The 13675-nt window shown below is 38.8% G+C and overlaps 1 protein-coding gene across 1 annotated transcript in view; it reads left to right on the top strand.

Moving 5' to 3' along the window:
- BTAF1 (B-TFIID TATA-box binding protein associated factor 1) overlaps positions 1-13675 on the top strand; it is a 3603226-nt gene that overhangs the window by 3177717 nt on the left and 411834 nt on the right. The gene's annotated exons all lie outside the window — the stretch shown is intronic.

Raw genomic sequence — 13675 nt, 5'->3', positions numbered from 1 at the left:
TAGTTACAGACAACTGAGAAGTGTAGTTCCCCTATAGTTGCACATTCATCTCTCTGCAGCAGCATACATTTCCTTGGCTATTTTTTACCATTTTGAGTGAATGACAGGTGATAATCAGAAGACTCAAGTTTGTTATGGAGAGGAGAGGAAGCATAGCTCTTAACTGTACCTCATTATGAGGAACGTTCCTCATTTGAAACATTGAAGATTCCAAGTTCCACACACAGTTCAGCAATGAAAAAATCTATCACCTTTTTCTTGCTATGACATTTGTTTACCAAATAGCCATGATAAATAATACTGAGTCCTCCATTATTTCATCAAAACCTTTTAATAAGTAAGAAGAAACTATGAGTAACCATGTTGTGAACTTCCTACTTAGTACGTGTTCCTATGTCCACATTTTGACTGGCTGTTCCACATTTTGGAGACAAAGGTTGAGAGTTATGGGAGGTAGTTAGTGGACAAAAAGCAAATAGACTGAAGTGCATCACATTAAATTGATCGTTTCTGTGGTGTAGTGGGATGTGGAGACCAAGCTTGGTGTCTGAAATCTTCAGGTTGAAATTCACTACTATGATATGTTGATTCATTTTTTTCTGGCAGAAAACCACAAAGGTCTATAGCCAGTGGTAGCAAAACACCCTGCCCCCACAGCACATTGTTATTGTATTTATTTTTTTCTATTTAAATTTAATATTAATGGATGTGGGGGTGGAGCGCCGTACAACAGCAAGGAGAAATACATTACTCTGCATTTTTTTTTCCTGTTCTCAGAGATGTCAGGAGTATAGAGAGAATTTGCTTATCGTTTTTGGTTGGCAGATGTATGAATCCAAATGACCGTTACAGGCTCACTTGGGAAAGCAGTATCTGTTGATGAGTCATGTGGTCATTATATTTCTGATTTTTTTTTTCACAATCAAACCATATTGGGAGTAGATATCACTGGATCTCTGTGTGTTTCATATGCAACCATCTTAGTAGAAGTCCCTGAATTTTTTTCATGTGAGCGGCCTTCAAAAGAACTGACATATGACCTCTTTTGTGTAAAGATGGTGAATTTAGTTTTTCAGAGATCTATTTATTTATTTATTTATTTGCAGTTTGTTAACTGGGAAAGTCTATTGGGCCAAGGTGAGCCCTTTTTCAAAGGAGGCCTGGGGAGGAAAGCTCCAAGTACAGAAGTACACAACAAAAATCAGCAAGAAGTAATACAGAAAATTCAGGATATTATAAAAGCTAACTCCATTGAAGTTGATACAAATTTACACAAATACAAAACAAAAGTGTACACAAATACAAAACAAAGAACATAAGTTGGTACTAGGCTATCGGCCCTAGGGCCTATACAAGCCTAGCCATAACAATTCCCTGGCTATTTCTTTCCACAGTATTTACTTCCCTGGACCCCTGCCTAGCAAGAAGTAATACAGAGAATGAATACAGGGTATTATCAAAGCTTAACTCTCTTGATATTGGTCTTTCACTGTGCTTGGTTGGGCTGTTTGAGCTCTACACAGAAGGTCAGATAAAATTAATTTCCTGAATGTATACTAAGTTTTCATTATGTCAGAAGTAAAATATGTGTTTTACCAGAAGAAAAATGTTGATGGTAACATATAATGGGTACAGTGCCACACTTTATTGCAGCTAAAGCTGTGAAGTCAAATTTAGAAGTTTGCTGCACTAGAAGCTGTTGAGTGTGTTTTTAGATGAATACCCTGTTGGCTGAAATTTTTGTAATGATATCTCATGTGACAAAGACACAGCCTTTCAAAAAGAGGATGCTTGGCTTTAGTTCACATACTTTTACTGCCAATCTGACATTTTGTGTTACATTAGTTTTCTACTGATGTTCTGAGGTGAACAATCACTCAGTATTCTGAGTACTGAGTACAATAATGGGCTGTAGTAAGTTTTTGCTGAGTTATTCACATCACAAGTAAAAATCCCTTTTATTTCTTCTGAATACAGAAGCTTTTTTATCATTGGACTTTATGACTACTCCCCCTAGACTCATGTGCAGTAGTCTGCATTGCAAGAAGTGTCTGTGTGTGTCTGTCTGTGTGTGTCTGTGTCTGTGTGTGTGTCTCTGTGTCTGTACAGCTAGAATGACTGGCTGAGCGCATCTTGTATCTGGGGGTCATGGTGTATTATTTTAAAAAATGTGTAATAATGTTTTGTACAGTTACAGAAAAATGGTCCTTTTTTATTGCTAGATACCACCACTAATCTAATGTAGCCTTTTGGATGTCGTTATTTTCTCAATTGTATTATATAAAATACTTGTGTTTCATCTTTTCAAGCTGATCAACGTAATATGTATCAGAGTCATATTTTTGGTATGTTCTTGTGAAATAAAATCCAAGGTCATTTTTTTCCTGTTAAAACCTAGTATTTTCTGTCATTTTGTATCTTATTAAAATGTATATATTTTACATACTCTGAGAGGCTTACCCATGTTTGGTATTCTCTTCCATACTTGTGGGTTTATCAAGGTATCTTGAAGGAGTAGAGGGAGATTCTTATTTGAAGCAAGGTGGAATTCAGGCAAGAATGGCCTTTGTAAATCGACAGAGTGAAACTTTTTGCCAAATAGCTGAAACATGGTGTAGTTCTCGTTTCTCTTCAGACTAAAAATAAAAGTTACTAATAGCAAATATATAATGTTGGTGTGATTTTAGATCTACCTAAAAGGAATGTGTTCATATTTGTTTATAGTGATGCATAAAAATGGCATTGAACAGTTGCCTTTTTCACTAAAATTCAAGACGCCTGCTCCATTGTCTTCTCCTTTTTAACACCTTTTTTAATCATCAGTTGTGACATTGGCAAACTTACATCATTATATATTAGAGAGAACACGAACACAAACAAGTTGACTGAAAATAAATCAAAGAAGAGCAATACGGTTCACAGGAGGAAACCAAAACACCTTTATTTAGCACTTTCGTCAGCTGTCAGCAAATGACTTCATCAGAATACAAAGGACACACTAAACTACTTGTTTATACTTCAGTAACATGACTTACATTAATTGAATAATTGATGAATGTTAAAAATGTGTTACAACTGAATACACCAGGTCGCAAGCTAGTTCTGTACCTCCTGTGCAGGGTAGCCCAGTTACTGTAGAGATTTCACAACCTGGGCTCACCATTGGGTCGGCAGCAGGAGGAGGCGGTCCTAGGACTGTCAGTCATGGCGATGGCCAGCATGGGGACATGTACACGCCGTTTTCTTTTACGGAATGGATACAGGAAAATGTAGCAGCTGTTTTTGTGTGATCTAACAGTCGAGTGAACTATGGAACTTTGGATCAACAGATCTTTAATTTCGAACAAGAGGTATTAAAGCTACTCAAACTGCAGATGAGAACAGCTACTTAAGAGAATGCGCAGAGAACAAGTTCCTAAGGGCCTACGCACATGGAAGTTTCCCACAGGGTTGGCCAATGGATCTGAACTATACAAGGACGTAGTAACTGCGTTTAATAGACATGGTTGCAAACTACGTGAATTGCTGGTAAGGGACAATGATAAGAAAATGAATGCATTTAAATGTCATGTTGATGCTTTAAATGATAGAATAACAGCAGATTTATGCTTTAATTCTAAAATTAATGAATATAAGGCAGTTTTTGTCAATATTCAAGGTTATATTATCGATTAAGAACAAGAAAGTTAAAAAGCTTAACAGAGACCGTGTAGACTGCATACCCCCTCCCTAATAATTTTAATAGGGGCGCTTATCAAAATGTAATAGATAATGTTATATCTCATGTCGAAGATGTAAATGATGATGTGGGTGAAGCTTTTAACAATGAACAGGGTGCCCCTTTAGGAGAACCTCTAAGGAGGTCCGAACACCTTCTCAATCAGAGGCAACCGAGTGAACAGAGGTAGGGAGAAGGCAGTACAACAACAACAACAGCACAGAGAACGGACTATATGAACTACCAGGATCCCTACCCACAGAGAGGGAGATCCCAATGGGGCAGGGGGATGAGGGGATCAGTGAGAAGGCAGATAGTGATAATGAAGTTATTAATGATGAAAACAAGACTATTAATGTAAGAAGTGATTTTAAAATTTACAATTTCAGTACAGTTACCATTACGCAGGAATGGGCAGAACTTTTTCAAAGAGGTTTGAATTTTGTCCCTATGAGAAGACCAAAAGTAGAAAGTTCTGTACTTGAACTGAAGCTTTTTGTAAGGAAACTCAATCTTGGGCTTTATTTTGACAACAACGTACAGTTTGGACTGGTTGAATTATGTAGAAAAACTAGTACATTCAACCCACCCCTGCATCCTGTATTACAGATTTATGAGTCTCTCTGTATATCACAGATCAGGGAGATTTTTTTTGAAAAACAACTCATTTACTAATAACCTCACTGATGAGGAACAGAGTTTACTTTTCAATATAGTGGGTGATAAAAGTATTAGGTTAATGAAACCAAATAAGGGGGGACAGTTGGTAGATATGGATCAAGAGGTTTATACACAAAATATGCTTGTACATTTATACAGTGATACATATGAAGAAACATCAACCATCTTAATATTGCATACAGACCTATAGATATAACACGGATTTACTACTGGATAATCAAATAACACTAGCTGAGTTAAACTATATGCAACAAGAAAGTCCACATATCCCTACGATTTTTGGTATACCCAAGATCCATAAGTCTACCACTGACCCCCCCCCCCCTTTAAGGCCTATAGTAGATGCTAAGGTATCAGGCATTTTCTGTGGATAAGTACAGTGACTTGAGTCTGAAAGATGTACTAAAACAATTCCCACATATACTACAGGATTCATGGGATTGTCTTAAGAAAATCCAATAAGATCTATACAATGAACATCTTATTTTTGATCCAATAGATGTCAGGGGTTTATTTACTGTCATCCCACATGATGACGGTATTAATATGTTTTATGACTTTCTATGCAAGTGTTCTGGTTTTACACATTCCAGAATATTGATGTTTCAAACTGTTATGGATTTGATACTTAAAAATAACTTTATTCTCTTTGAGGGGCAACATTTTAAACAGAAAGGGGTAGCCATGCGGGCATCATGTGCGTCCCTGTTTGCTAACATTGTCCTTACCGAATGGGAAACTTCCATGATTTTTGCATCTGAACTATTCAAATGTTGTAAATTCTATGGACGTCATTTGGATGATATTCTCATCCTGTGGGAAGGGACCTATGAACTATTACATGATTTTCTTGAATTTTTGAATACAAGTACACATTCTTTACAATTTACAATGGACATTAATGATGATAGTATTCACTTTTTAGATATTACTATTTGTAAGGATAAAGTTAGCCATAGGTTTACTTCCACATTGTATAGGAAGCCAACCTACTCCAATACACTGCTGCACTTTTCTAGTGCCCACCCAATGCACCAAAAGAGATCTTTGGTGAAGGGTCAAGGAGTTAGGTTGGCAAGGATGGTTAGTGAAGAGGAATTTTTTCTGAAGGAAATTGAGATTCTAGAGAACATGCTATTAGGACGAGGTTATCCCAGATATTTACTAGAACCTATACTTAAGGAAGTTATTACAAAGAGAATGGATGGGAATTTTCTACCTCTTTTGGGGAAGTCACTCAACAATGATCTCAGTGGCATGGTAGATAGTTCTAATAATACCAGGAAATCATTTCAACACTCCATGGTACTTTTAGCCCATTTTTTGACCATCCGGTGGTTGTATACAAGAAGGATAAGTCACTAAAAATCCTTCTTGAAACTAAGGTAACTAGTGTTGTTAAAGGTAGGATGAGGAAAAGTGGGCATTGCTACCAATGACCCTATATTCTGGAGAACAAGTCCCTGTACATGCAGGGGTTTGGCAGGGTAGTCCTGAAGTAAAGGTTTAATTGTCTTAGCAGATGTTTGATATATATATAGCTATTTGTCAACAGTGTAACAGTTTCTATATTGGAAAAACTATTAATAGTCTCAATAAGCGAATATACCGACATTTGTATGACATTAGGAAGAACAATGACAATAACGCTTTTTATAAACATATCAAGGAACACCCTGGCCATCGGTTCAAGTTTAGTGCCTGAGAGCAGGCTGGTAATAATGACGGGGTGTCCATCTGATATTTTTCTTGAATATCGTGAATTAATGTGGCAGCTCTGATGCAATGCCACATAGCCCCCTGGGCTCAATGAAACTGTTTCCATTTCTAGTTATCTCAAATTAAAAGCTGAATTTCATATGTAATAAATATTGCTTACTTTAACATTTAAGCTTTTTAAGTTAAATTTGTCATTTTTATGGTGTTTTAAGAGGTAACGCAATGTTATGTATTTATGTAAACTTTATTTTACTATTTGCTTGGTTGGGTTTTTTTGAAAGAATCACAAACTAATTTTTGGAAAATATAGCTTTAATTGCTTAGAGTGCTGCTATTAGGGATGTGTTTAGGAAAGGAAATTTCTTCTGCTGCCCTCAGGTTTTAATAGAGGTTATATGTATGTTTTAAAAAATACATTTTTTAACAGTTATCAATTATTCAATTAATGTAAGTCATGTCATTGAAGTATATTTAAACAAGTAGTTTAGTGTGTCCTTTGTATTCTGATGAAGTCATTTGCTGAAAGCTGATGAAAGCGCTAAATAAAGGTATTTTGGTTTCCTCCTGTGAGCTGTATTGTTGCTCTTTGATTTATTTTCAATCATTATATATTACTATTATCTGTAGCGGAGCTTTTCTCCCCGGGCCTCTACTGAAAATGGACATATATCCAGCTGGACAAGCCCAGTCAACAAATGTAAAATAAAACTGACCATATTAACTTGTTTGCTGTTAGACATACATCACATATATTCTTTTGTTCAACATAATCAATCCAAAATTTCATAAATTGGTCATTTCTGTCTTGCCTTAAGCCTCATTACTCCTCCAAAACATTTTTCTGCAGGTGTCGTTTCCACAATTTCCATTTTTTTCTATGTAATTTTCTTCTACCCTTTGATAAAGATCGAATTTACATTTCTTTTATTTTTGTTACAATATTCACTACTTAAGATACGGTTGGTTTAGATTTTGATTTCCATTTTCTAGTAATTGTTTTTTTTTTTGGCAGCGACCAGAATTTAACTTAAAAAGGCCTTACTGTGTGTCTAGGTGGTTCAGATACTGTATCCCAGCTCAAAAAACAAAAAAAAAAAATCGTTAATGTCCATTTGATCACACAACATTTCTGACACAGTAATTTGTCGGGAATTTTTAAATACTGTCAACTCATTACTCTCCCAAAACCCGGTTCATAGATTAGTACTATGCTAACTGCTCTTGTGGGCTATTTTAGGCCAAGCCAAATACCGTATATGAGAATCAAACCTTGCACCTTTTGTCTTTAAGGTAAATACCTTAACCATTATGCCAACTTCTTAGTCACCTCTTTTGTCCCCATCACACCTCCACCATTTGCCATTTACCTGAGGAAAAAAAATCTTTGGAGTCTGCTTGGAGTATAAAACTACCTATGCAAACAGTTTCAAGCAAAAATCCTTAATCTTATAAACCTTGTTCCTTATTTGGAGACCATACATATTTCCTCCCAATGTTTTTGTGAATTGCTTATTCAGTCTGTCTTCCCAATATTTTCTAAGCTCCTCCGATTGATTCCTTTAGTTATTGTACAGTTTTTTATGTACCCTACTACTAATCCCTTTTTTAATGACAGCTTCTGTTCTAGATTCAACTAAAAACTCTACCAGTGCAGGTCTTTCACTGAGGCTTTCCCTGTCCCTTTCTCTTTGCTTAGACCCTGATATCAATCCCTGCTAGGGAAAGCAGTGTTTAGCCTGCAGTCTAAATGTCTTCTTGGCCTCTTCCCATTCTATTACCTTTCCCGCTCCAGTATTTGGTTCTTTTGCCAGTTTCCTCCAGTGAATTCCAGCCCTCTCTTACATATTGTCTGTGCCCTATTGTCAGAATCTCCTTTCTCTATTTGCATGTTGGCTTAGCTCTTAGAATACTTTCTGCTACTTTGAGTTAATCTGTATGACTGTTGTTTTTCTTCTTAAAGATCTGCATCCAAAATACCACACTTTCCTTATTTCTTGAATTTCTTCCCTACGTTATCTCTCCACCTTGAATTGTGGATTTTTGCTTTGCTTGTGTTATGTAAAAGAGCTTTAACTGTGTAGCTCTAAAGTATCCATTCAAATCAGGTAATCCTAAACCTCCTTGTTCTGTCAAAAGCATCATTGTTTCCCACTTGACTCTTGCCCCCTTCCATTCCAGATAAAATCATTCAACTCTATTAATCTCCACAACTTCTCCTTTGGTTGATAAAACTATGCCCGACCTTTATCTAAAGCTAAAGGGACTGAAAATATTTTTATTGCTTTTATCCTACTACCCCTGTCCATAGACAGGGGATTCCATTTTTAATCTCTTCTCACATATTTTTAGTTGCCATAATAGAATAGTCTGATGTTGTCAATCTTCATTTATCATTGACCTTTTGGGGACGCTGTTCCGATCCTCTGAATCGGCTCTGCAGTTACACAGCTCGGATGAGCCAAAAAGTCTCGAGCAAAGTCTCTGCTCACAGTACCCCTTTACAGATGACCTCAGATCTTGTGTGCCCCTGTTGTCGCAAGATGCATCAGCCAGATTCTCTCACAAGCTAAGTGAAATTTTCATAGTTTTTTTTTTTTCTTGTTTAATATTATATATGCATATACATTCTCTATCCGTACTACTACTACTACCCACCTTGTTTTTCCTTCTAGTTTTCTCTTACCTTTCTTTGTTGAGTGAGTTGTGTTTTTTTACCTTACAGTGGTATTTCCTTACCATTATTGGTAGTACATTTCTCTTTCTACCTCTGTAGGTAATTTTGGCCTACCACTGATGGTAGTTTTCTTTTCCTTCTGTGTGCGTGTGTGTTGCCTGTTGACTTTCATTTTTTGTGCCTGTCCACATGGTGGATAAATCGAAAGGAACTGCTGGCCTTAATGCCAGGATTGAGGATGGGAAGATGCCCAGTTCTGACGGCCATTCTGCCTGTGTGCATTGTTTGGGCGCTGCTCATCTTCAACAAGACTGTTCAATTTGCCAAGATTTCAGTAACCTGGCCTTAGTTGAAAGAAAAAATAAATTAATATTGAAAGGTCTAAGTCCTTTTTTTGAGGAGGCTCTGTCCAAGTTTGACGCATCCAACTCAAAATCTGATCTTGGGCTTAAGAAAAGTCACTCTGTGCCGGCGTCCCCAACGGCTCCAGCACTGAAAAAGCATAAGTCATTCAGCTCCCACTGCTTTAGCAGAACCAAAGGCTAAAGTCAGAAAACTCAGAACAGACTACCTCTGCACCATCTACTACAGCACCACAGACCTCAGTGCCAGTCACATCGGTACTGACAACTTCAGCTTCCCTGTTGATAAAGACTCCACCTACTATGCTTTCAGAAATATTGAAACCACCTTCGGTGCCGGAAACAAATATAATTACTACACCCAGGACAAGGTATTCACCCTCTGTTGACTCCTTTGTGGGACAGCTCCCAAGTCCTTTTCTTGACAGACCAGAATCTCCCCTCAGGCTTCTCTGTCCATTCCTCCAGGAGTCTGACTGAAGTTGAAGTTGTGAGGTTGGTGGATCAGCTCCTAGTGGCTAGGGGTCTTTGTGTTTCATCCCAGCTGCCACTCCCCTCTGGAGATTGGACTTTCTCCCAGGACTGTCCAGATCTTCCTCCTCTAACCCCCTCTGAGGGCTCAGGGTTTTTGACTCTGATCCCTTTGGTTCCAGCTGCTGTGGTGCTAACAGCTTTTTCCCCTTCATTTCCAGGATCTGCAATGACTTCCTCTGTTCCTTCGGAATTGATGGACTCCCAGGACCGTAGCTCCACAGTCTGGTTTGAGGGTTCCAGATTGGCTCCAGTTTTTTATTCGGAGGCAACCTTGACACTCAGAACCTCAGCTGATGTGTGCTGTATTTTGGCTCCTGCTTTGGGGGTAGGTCTTTTGGAGCAGGGTGTGACCTCTGTTCTGAGAGTCTACTTCTCTGTTCTAGGCTCCCATCCCTCTTTGGGGAGGCCTGCCTTCCATGTAATGGAGACTGCATTGGTCTCTGCAGGCTATCATCTGGCCCCTTCCGTGTTGGAGTTTTATCCCAGGACTTCCTCTTGCCCAGAGCTGCCATCAACCTCCACACCTGGGCAGTGAGCACCTAAACTGCAAGATAACCTGCACAGGGCCCTTCCTGTTCTGAGTCCTCAGAGGTTATCACTGCAGAGCCACCCCAGTAAAAGACATATAAGAGGAAACACTTGGATTCCCCTGAGGAATCTGTCACAGAAGACACGGACTTTGATGATGGGGTGCCCCCCTGTCAACCCCAGAAGAAGTCTTCTTCGGAGACGTTCTAGAAATTCTGAAACAGAGGGGTAACTGGAAGCCAAAAGACCCTACCTCTGAGGAGTCTGTGTACTTGCAGGCAATTGGTGCTCACCTATCTACTTCTTGGTGACCACCTCCTACTGCTGATCTCATTAATTTGATTGCACAGTGGACTTGGAAGGCTCCTGACTCTGTAGAGCCAATTCCCTGGAAACCGGACAGAATGCTCTCAGCTCCAGAAGACCACCAGCATTGGGCTAAGGGGCAAGTGGTAGATGCTATGGTGGTGGTGGTGGCCACCAAAAAGGAACTAGCTGAAGAGAATTCCACTGTTTATCCCCCTAATCCAGAGTCCAGGGTGATGGGCAGATATGGAAAGTGGGTGTATGCATCACTGACCTTTGCTTTAAGGCCTGTATTTTATGGCACATTTTTACTAGGCTCCAGAGGGATCTGATCAAGGAATTATCTGATACCCTAGTAGGAGATGTCTGAGGAGGTCCAGGGTAAAGTGACCTCCCAGCTAGCCACCCTGGAGTCTATTTCCAACCTATCCACGAGGCTTATTGTGGATGCAGCTGAAGGGATGATGAGGGCAGGAGGCTCAGGCACTGTCATAAGACGTCATGCCTGGATGTGCTTGTGTGAGTCTGCGACGCCATTTAAGTCTGCCTTCATCAATGCTCCCTTTGACAGACCTTCCTTTATTCATATTCCTTATTATTTTCCCCAAAGTCAAAGAAACTGTAGCGAGGTGCGAGAAAGATGGAAAGACCCTATCTGCAGTGGGCATACGTTTTTCTACTTCCTAATGGTCCTACTCTAGGAATCAAAGGAGCAGGAAGATTTATTTGTATATTTATTAACATTTGTTGACTGGGGAAGTCCAACTGAATCAGAAACCCATTTTCACTGGAGGCCTAGGGAGAAAAACTCCACATAAAATAGTTTTTGACAATATGCAGTATACATTACAGATACAGTTTAGTTCAACATATAATCAAAAATGAGAAGAAATTCAATAGCTTAAAGCATTATTACACAAGATAAATGGACATTGCACATACAGTTTGGTTCAGTATATTACAATCAAAAATGAGAATTGTACGATGTCTCAAAGTATTATGTAAGATAAATTGGCATGGTAAGGCTTAGATATGAAAGAGTATTAATTTGGGGTTAGGGTCTGTCTGGGATACGTGATAAAGTGAACGGTAGGAATATAGGTAAGTTCTTGCAGGTATGAGTTGCGTGTTTATAGAGTGTGAGGGGGTGTAGCTTTCTGTGTAGAATTACTGAGATGGAGGGAGAGAGGATACAGTGATAAAGGAGATGTAGAAAGGGTAGGAATGGAATAGTAGACTAGAGAAGAGAGAGATGTTTAGAGACTAGGTAGGCTAGAGTAGAGTGAGATGTATAGAGGCTAGGTAAGGAGTATGAGAGATGTTTAGAGGTAAGGAGAATGTGAAAAATATAGGAAAGATGTAGTTTGAGATGTAGGGGTTGGTGGAGATGAGTAATATGTCATCAGTTAGGGGAGAAAGGGTGCAAAGAAAATGGGTAGATGGTTAGGGGAGGAGTTTGCACCAGGGATTATGGGAAGGTAGTATGAGTAAGGCGAAGGTATGGGGAGACAGGTGGTACTATACTTGGGATGAAGAGATAGGAAAAGTATTATGTTAGTCTTTGGGAGAGGAATAGAGACACGTGTGTTGCACAGGTGATTTTTTAAGGTGAGCTTGAAGGCCCTTAAGGAGTCTAAGGTGGTGATATTTAGGGTAGGGTATTAAGAGAAAGAGTAGAGGTTTATACCAGCTCTTTTATGAGACTTGTATACTTCTAAGAGTAGTTTATTAATGAGTGGAGATTTCTAGATGGGGTGTAGAGCTGTAGGATATCTTTTAATGCTGGGCAGCTGTCAGACTTGTGAATTAATTTATGTGCTTGAGTTAGTGGCATATAATTAAGATATTGGGGAAATCAAGCCAATTTAATTCAATGAGGGCCTGGCATTGATATGTGCGATAAGATAGGCCAGTGGCAAATTTAGCAATTTTGTAGTAACATGATTTAAGCTTGTTTTTGAAAGACGTGGAGGTTTGTAAAGAAGAGGGCCCCATACAAAAGAGAGGGGAGCAAGTAAGTATAGCAAGAGTTTTTTTTTTTTGGTAAGGTTATCTAGGAATTTTGTTCCTGTAGAGTTTACCTAACTTAGTGTGCGTTTTTTATGGTGTTTAGTATGTAGCATTCAAAGGAGAGTTCATCAGTGGTGATGCCCAGTAACTTTGGTTGAGTTACTATTTCTGTTTCTATATTATTTAGTGAGTGTATTTTGAAATCATGGAGAAGCGGTTTTGTTGTGAACATTAACAGTTTGGTCTTTTTGGAGTTTAGTAGTCATTTTCCAGGTTTCAGTGGAGGTGAAAGCATTTTGAGTTATTTTTAGGAGATAGAAGTTATTGGCGGAGGAGATAATGGTGGAATCTTCAGCATATTGAATTAGCTTCATTTCAAGAGAGGCTGTATGAAGATTGTTAATAGAAATGTCAAAAAGTAGGGGTCCAAGAATGGAGTCCTGGGGGACTCCGGTTTTATTTTCCAGGTAATGTAATAGGTTATTTTGCCATCTAATGCATTGTTTTCTGTTGGTTAAGTAGCTAGCAAACCATTTTAGACTTGATGGGACAGCATCCTAATATAGTTAATTGTTGACGTGATATTGTGTCAAAGGCCTTAGATAAGTCCATTAGTATTACTGAGATTAGCTGACCAGAGTCTAAGGCTTTGTTCATAGTATCTGGGAAGGATATGAGTGCAGTGGATGCTCTGTTTCCTGGGGGGCGGAAACCATGTTGGGTGGGTGCATTGAGATTGTAGTCAGTAAGATGCTTCAGTAGTTGCATACAAATGCACTTTTCCAGTATTCTAGATAAAGGTGAAAGAATGGAGATAGGTTGGTAGTTTGTCAGCTCATTGGTTTTTCCACCCTTGTGTAGGGGTGTTGCAATAAATTTTTTTCTAGATTTGAGGGACTTCAGATTCTGTAATAGATTTGTTGTTTATTATACTAATAGGGTAGCTATGGCATCTGCTGTGATTTTTAGGTATTCTGAAGGGAGGTTGTCTGAGGAGAGGGAGCAAGGATTTAATTTTAGGAGCTTGTGTATTAGATGTGGTTCAAAAAATCCCAAGGGCCTTTTCAGGACAGACGTGGTGGTGGCTCCCTTCAGGACAAAGGGGGGAGCTCTTATGGAAGATGCCGACCCTGCAGCAGAGGT

The sequence above is a fragment of the Protopterus annectens genome, chromosome 14.part0, assembly GCF_019279795.1.
Source record: "Protopterus annectens isolate FY-2018-M chromosome 14.part0, PAN1.0, whole genome shotgun sequence".
Lineage (NCBI taxonomy): Eukaryota > Metazoa > Chordata > Ceratodontiformes > Protopteridae > Protopterus > Protopterus annectens.
Note: the sequence above shows the minus strand (reverse complement) of the source record. Positions and strands in the feature narration are given on the sequence as shown.